The following is a 7,422-nucleotide window of genomic DNA, read 5'->3' as shown; positions in this document are numbered from 1 at the left end:
CACAGACCCAGCGGGACTCGTGTACTTGCCAACTGGCCTGGCCTCACGTTCATGATCTGGACCCTCGGACCAAAAGGCGACTCTCATACACAGATCCGGCTGGTTCAGAGCTGTCAAGCAGTGTCCCTCGTAAAATCTTTATTCTCTTTGTCACCCACATCCCTCCACACAACACACCCGTCTGTGCATCCCCTGGATCCCCGGACTGTGAATCTCTCCCCCTGCCGCCCCCCCCCCCCCAGGCCTTGGCTGCCCCGCTGTGCTCCCTACAGGACTGAGGGGGCTCTGAGGCCACTCTGAGGAAGTCACAAAGAGGTGTTAATGGCAGATGATGTCTTAATATGTTTGGCCCCTCCACAACATTTAACAGGGGTCTTTAATGCCTTAACCCAAAGAAGTGACTCTGATCATGAGAATTTCAGAATTTTACTGGTCTGAGTTCTATTCCCAGGCACTGTTTCAGGCTCTGGGGATACTGTCCCTGCTCACATGGGCCATGTTTCCAGTTCAAGACCCTAAAATCCGAACATGTAGATAGATGTCCAACCACCTACACAGAAGGCAGCTTTCAAAGAGGCTGCGTGGAACTCGGAGCTGGATTTGCCTACACCTGGTGCATTTTGAGTCTAAAGCCAGACTGGGACTGATCTGGCTGCTCTCCTGAGGATGCCCATGAACCTCACAAGGAGAGTTTTGCCAATTTAATCCTAACATAGGGCCGCATCTGCTTCCTGGGAATGGTACCTATGTAGGCACATAGATGTCTCCAGAAGGCGAGGCAACGTGATGCTTATTTTGCTAGTGGGAAACCTGAGCTGGCATGTGTGAAGCACTTTCTGTCAAGTCCACGGGCGGAAAACGATGACAGGCACTCTACAGGATGTGACCCCCTCGGTTCTCCAGGGGTCCCAGCTCCTGCGGTTTTGGATTTGAGGCTTTGATTAGCAAAACAATGACAGGCTCTCTGCTGTATTGCTGCTATGCCTGCTTTTCTCTCTTTCTCTTTAAGATAGCACTAGGTTCTGGGTGGACAAAGCCACAGTGGGCCACTCGTGGGCTCTGGGACGTCGTGCAGAAAAGCACACGTGTGACACGTGTGCAGCCTTCTGAAGGACAGTGTTTTGTCCGTTTGTGGGGTTCTGTCTGTTTGTTTATGTTTCCTTGGCTCGGCGGCCATAACAGAATGCCACAGACAAGGTGGCTTCAACAGCAGACATTTATTTCTCACAGTTCTGGCAGCCAAGAGTTCAAGATCAAGGTGTCAGGACACTGGGTTTCTTCAGAGAACACGCACCTGGTGCCCAAATCCCCTCTTTGTAGGGACACCAGCCCCAAATGTAATGATTCAGCTTCACATAGAAAGCCCCAGATGGCCCTGATATGTAACTTTTCAACCCTCGCCTACAAACCAGTAGCAATGGTAAAGCCCCAACTCTCCCTCCGTCGGCACCTGCAATGTCTGTTGTAGTCTTTGGTTACCGTCTACAGAATCATCTGGAAACCGCGTTCTCCCCACAGCAAAGAACTCGGTGCGTGTACTTGGAGAGCACTAGGTAGCTTTTCCAAACTGGACAGTGTGTAGATATGCTCTGCTCCACTTCTGTCCATGCAGCTAGCTCATAGGATGCACTTTTCTCTCCATAAAGCTCTTTCTCTGTCACTGTGCCAGGCCTGTCTTCATGCGCTTGGGAAAAACAGAAGCCAGTCCTCGACACGAGCAGATTGTTGGCTGTGACATCGTGAGGGCGCGCCTTTACTGGAGAATCTAATCACACACGAAAGTATATACACTGAGGAATCACCAATTACAGCCCCTTCCCCAATGCACTTCCTGATCTTTTGTTTCCTTGAGCACTTAAAAAAAAAAAAAATACAGTGAAGAGCTTTTTTTTTTTTTTTTTTAACCCTCAAAAAAATGGGAGGGGGAGACTCATACCCCAAAATCTGATTAATTTTGGAATAAAACCACTCGAGGTTCCCAGCCGTGGGGTGTTGGTTCCCTCGTACCTGGAGCTCGCCACCCTCCTTGCCTCAGGGGAGTCAGGGATTCCTCAGCCCCCAGCACCAGGAGATGGTCTTCAAAGCAGTGGGCTGCCATCGGGGGGGCCTGTGCAGAGTGGAGGGGAGGAGCCACAGGCAGACCCACACTGTGATGTTCCAGAGGAACATGCAGGGAGAGCCCCCTCCTTAATGTTCGGGTAACTCAAGCCTTAGGGCTCTCCAGAGAAACAACCAACAGGACGTGTGTAAATAGATTTCTTTGAAGGAATTGGCTCACCTGCTGATGGTGGCCTGGCACGTTCAAAACCTGACGGGGGAGAGCAGCAGACTGGAGACTCGGGGAAGAGTTTCAGTTCCAGCCTGAAGGTCATCTGTTGGCAGATTTCCTTTTTGCTCAGGGGAGGTCAGTCTGTCCCATTCAGACTTTCAACTGAGTGGGTGAGGCCCACCAACATGTGGAGGGCAATCTGCTTTACTCAAAGTCCACTGATTTAAATGTTAATCTCACCCCCCCTCCAAAAAAAATATATTTTTTTTAATTCACAGAAATGGCCAGAATAATGTTTGACCAAACACCTGGGCACCAGGCCCAGCCACGTTGACACATATAATTAACCATCACAAGTGGATAAAGGGCAGAGGAAAGCAGGGGGCGTGGCATTCCACCTTGAGGACTGCAGGGTTGGTGTAGAGTTCAGGGGTGTGCGGAGTTAGCACCCCCCAGGCTCTGCGCCTGCCCAGGCCAGCCCTCTAGCTGAGGCCGTCACTTGCTGAGGGTGCAGAGTCCATTTGCAGTTCCCCACCTTGACTTTTATTCCCCATTCAGGCTAATACGAGCCTTAGGAAGTTGATTAGCCAGTCCCTGGAACACAAACACTCCCCGTCCTGAGTGGGTGCAGAAATGGTTGAACAGGTGGCTTCTGCCACATGCAGGGCTGGTGTAGAGTGGGGGGGTGGGGTGGGGGATCAGCACATCCACGCAGGCTCAGGCCCAGGCAGGCCAGGGCCCCACCTGAGCTGCGAGTGTGCGCTCAGCCATGCGGGTGAGGCCCAGCAGCCACCACCCACAGCCCTGGCGCTCCCCGTGGGCTGGAGGGCAGTGCCCCATAGCCAGGTCGTAGCCCTTCCAGGAACTGGGGACTTAACTTTTTTATTTGTTTAATGAAGGGGTTGGATAAAATCATCTCCAGGCTCTGTCCTCAGATTCTGTCTCCAACTCTAAAGGCTGTTGGCTTTACAGGCAAAACCTAACCAATCTCAAGTGATGGACACCCCTACCCCGACCTCCATCCCCTACCTGGGCTCCAGACAAGCGAACCATTTAAAGCTCCCAACAGGGTCCTAACATGATACCAGGGTGAGCACCCCTGGCTTAGATCTACCAGGATTTGCCCTTGGACCTGGGGATAAAGCCCCTCCTCGTGAGTTTAGCTGGAAGCCTAAACAAAACTCAAGAAAGGAAGAGGAAATAGCGCTAGGCGAGCAGCCAAGGATACTTCAGGGCCCGGCATCCTCCCCGACCCCTCCCAGCCCTCACAGGCTCTGCCTCCTTAGACAAAGGCTGTGCCTTGAGCAGGCTGTCAAGTCCATGGGCTCCTGCCCAGCCTCTCTGCTCCGGGGCCCTTTCCCTGCGGAGCTGGTCTTCATTGGGATGCAGCAGGAGCCTGCCCTTGAGAAAGAGGACAGCGGTGCCCAGCATTCTGGAGTTGTCATGCTCTCTGACAGGGCCCAGGCATGAACTTCCGGCCCTGAGTACACTTGATGGGTGTTCCGAAATGACCTTGCGGTCCCAGGGCCCCGACTGCAGAGTTTAAACCAATCTTCATCACCGGGCTTTGAATAATTCATTCCACGCTCAGCAATCATAAAAAGAACAAGGCTTGAGGGCTTTGGAGGTTTCTGATCAGGCAATAAAGACATCATGTATTACAGTCTTCTTAGCAGACTGATTTGGGGTCCATTTTAATATTAAATCCACCCACATTCACACATCCCTCTCCCATCCCATTTCAGATACAATAAAATCTGCATGAAACACTACGGAATCTATGGCTGGGGGGAGTGTGTATGTAAAGCTTCAAGCCTTTTTCTGATTAAGTCTCCTTTATAATTGAAGTGGTAAAGAAACGAAATTAAACAAGCCCCACATGAGGCTCCAGGTGCGTTCTATACATTAAATCCTAAGCAATTCTCAGCGCCCTCAGCGATCAGGCCGGATGGGCTCTCCCACAGGGTCAGTCATAGGTTTCGGGAAAGTGTATTTGCTGTTGTGGATCAAGACCCAGTTTCTTGTGAATGTCATTTCAGACGCTGGGGCTTCAGCTTCAGCCCCAGCAGCAGGGCATCCCCAGACGTCCTCGTCAACAGGCTTGTAAAGCCCTGTCAAAGTGGCTGGCACATAGTGGCCTCTTTGCAAGCATTGTCCCATATAACCCTCTTGGTCCTGTACATAGAGATCACTGAGGTCTAAAGAGGGTCCAGGGCTTGCTCGTGATCACGGAGCTGGTGATATTTGTATTGTTCTGCCAGTCCTGTCTCCAGAGGTGGGTATCTCCTGCTCCAATGCCCGGCATAGCCAGAGCACCCACCGCCATATTCAGAGAAGTAGTCTAGGTTTCCATTCAAAGGTAGACGCGGAAGGCAAGGTGTCAGTCATGGGAAGGAATGGTGTGGGGTCATTCCCTGGAGGCTCTCTGCTTGTTAGTCCTAACTTTTTGTCACCTCCCTACTCATAATGCTCAGTTCTCGGGAATGTCAGCTGGGTGTCCTACAATTCCACTCGATTCTGACACTAACCAGAGTGAGTGCAGATGCCACCGCTCCAGGGCTCAGTCCCACCACACAGCCCCCGCTTCAGTCACGAGAAGAAGGACCCAGGTTACTCACACCTTCTGTCCAACTTGGCTACAAATCGGAGGTTCCCGCGACTCGGCCCCTTGGATCCAACCATTTGCTGGAACAGCTCACAGAACTCAGGGAAAGCCTTACACTTACCACTTTCCTATGCAATAAAAGGTAGAATAAAGGATACAGGTGAACAGCCAGGTGAAGAGCTATGTAGGGTGAGGTCTGGGAGGGTCCCAGTGCAGGCGCTGCTGGCCTGGGCATTCAGGTGTGCACAGAGCAGGATGCCCTCCAAACCTGTCACCCTGGGGACCTCGGTGGAGTCTTCATCATGTAAGCATGATCAAGCACAAACTCACCCTCCAGCCTCTCTCCCCTTCCTGGAGGGCGGGGCCAGGCTGAAAGCTCCAAGCTTCTACCCGCGGCTTGCTCTTTTGGGTCACCAGCCCCCACCCCAAAGCTGTCCAGAAGCCCACCCAGAGTCTCCTCATTAGAACAAGACACCCCTATCACCCAGGAAGTTCCAAAGGACTTAGGAGCGCTGTGTCAGGAACCAGGGTCAAAGACCGAACAGTAGAGAACAAAGATGTTTCTAGGGTTCTTGGCATTCATGACAAGGGTTTTAGGAGCTGTGTGCCAGGAGCCGGGGCAGCGGCCTGGACAGGTGTTTTCTGTTATTTCAGACGACCGGTAGGGGAATGGCTGTGGGCCAATTCCAGGTTTCCCTAAGGGGGGTCAGTCTATGGTGGAACTTCATCGTGTTCTCCTTGCTTGCTGGTCACTCGGGGAAGACTCACAGCATGTGCGGGGACTGACTACTGAGTGTGTGACCAGGGATTCTCTGTCGCACCCAGCAAAGCGCTGGGGAGTCGGGCTCAGATCCTGCAGATGAGCTCACGGCTGACTCTGGCTTCTGGGTCCCACTGTCCAGGCTGGATCCTGGGACACCGTGAAGCACCTGGTCAGTGGCAGTGCCATGGGGGCTGAGACCCCGACACTGACACCCATCAGCTAGAGAGGAGGAAGGACTATTTCTGTGTGTTCAACAAAACACTTCCTGAAACACCCTGTGAGTGAGGGCCCAGCTGCGAGGAGGTGCAAAGAAAGGAAAGTGGAGTGTGAATGCATTTTACTTCCCCTCACGTAAATGCAGCCGCTGTCACCTTGCTGTTCCGAATCAAATCAAATCTAAGGCTGAGCCACACTCAAATGGCTGGGGGGAAATTCAAGGTCCCCAAGGGCTGCCCAGGAGTCCCATGGGGAGCGGATGGCAGAGGCTAGCAGGTAGCTGGAAAGCCTTAGCCCAGCACAGTGTAGGTGCTACAGTCCTTGTAGGTGGCCACTGTCCTCAGAACTGCCACTCTACCACCCCTCTTGGGCCCCGCAAGGGACTCTGGTCTCTACCACTCTCAGAATCCACCAATTGCACTTCCTGGCTCATTTCCTTCCCAAGAGGCGTGGGGACTGTCCCCAGGGTTCACCGTTTTCCCTGACCTCTGCCAGGGAGTCCTTCTAACCTGTCCCTGCAGGAAGACACTCCATATAATTCCTCAGGGAGTCCCTAGAAACAGGAGGGTGGACTCTTCTCCTGGATTCGGGAAGAAGGAAAAGATGGGGAAAACTTGGTCAAAGTGTTTTTAATAATTTACCCTGCTAGCTTATTAATAATAATTAAACATGTGCTAACATATTATTTTGGTCGTTGCTAGCATTTATTTAGTACCTACTGTATGCCAGCCGCTATCCCAGGCAGTTCATCTTTCGTGATTTTGTTTTATTTATTTATTCTAAACCACAGAGAGCTCGTTATGCTCCCCAGCTCACGGTGCACAGCCTCATTGCTCCACACCAGCCTTGGCTCTGGGTTTCTCTGTCACTCGTTATTTTCCTTTCCCCTTCCCTCCCGTGAGCAACTGTGAAATGTGTTTACCGATGTATCTTTTTTTTTAAGCTTTTATAGTTTATTTATTTGTTTATTTATTTATTTATTTTTAGAGAGGGGAAAGGAGAAAGAGAGAGAGAGAAACATCACTGTGTGGTTGCCTCTCACTTGCACCCCAACTGGGGACCTGACGTGCAACCTAGTCATGTGCCCCGACTGGGAATCGAACCAGCGACACTTGGCTCGCAGGCCGACGCTCAATCCCCTGAGCCATACTAGCTAGGGTCCTGATGTATCTTGTTGTGTCGCGTGTGACCCTTAAAACTAGCATTGTTGGGTTTTGCACGTGTACACTCATCTGAATAAATGGGACCACATTAAGTGTGTCGTTCCCTTTCTCCCTTTTCTGTTCAACGTCACTTTTCCTAAGGCTTCTGTTTTTCCCTGTGAACATGTAGCCTGTTGCTTCATATCGCAGCCTAGGGCACCGTGGTTGACTGCCTTTTGCCTGAGTCCCGGGGACCATCCCGGGGACAGTCACCAGGAAAATGGGATCGAGAGGCCAGAGTCGTGAGCGCACCTCCCACATCTGAGCACAGTTCCTTCAGCACATCTCTCGGGCCATGTGGCCTCCAAGCCGCGCCGCTCACGAACAGCGATGCTAAAATACAGCCATCTGTCTCTCCTTGCAGGCC

This window comes from Furipterus horrens, unplaced genomic scaffold (genome assembly GCF_987537825.1).
Source record: "Furipterus horrens unplaced genomic scaffold, mFurHor1.1.pri manual_scaffold_11, whole genome shotgun sequence".
NCBI classification, from domain to species: domain Eukaryota; kingdom Metazoa; phylum Chordata; class Mammalia; order Chiroptera; family Furipteridae; genus Furipterus; species Furipterus horrens.
This window is presented reverse-complemented; position numbering follows the sequence as displayed.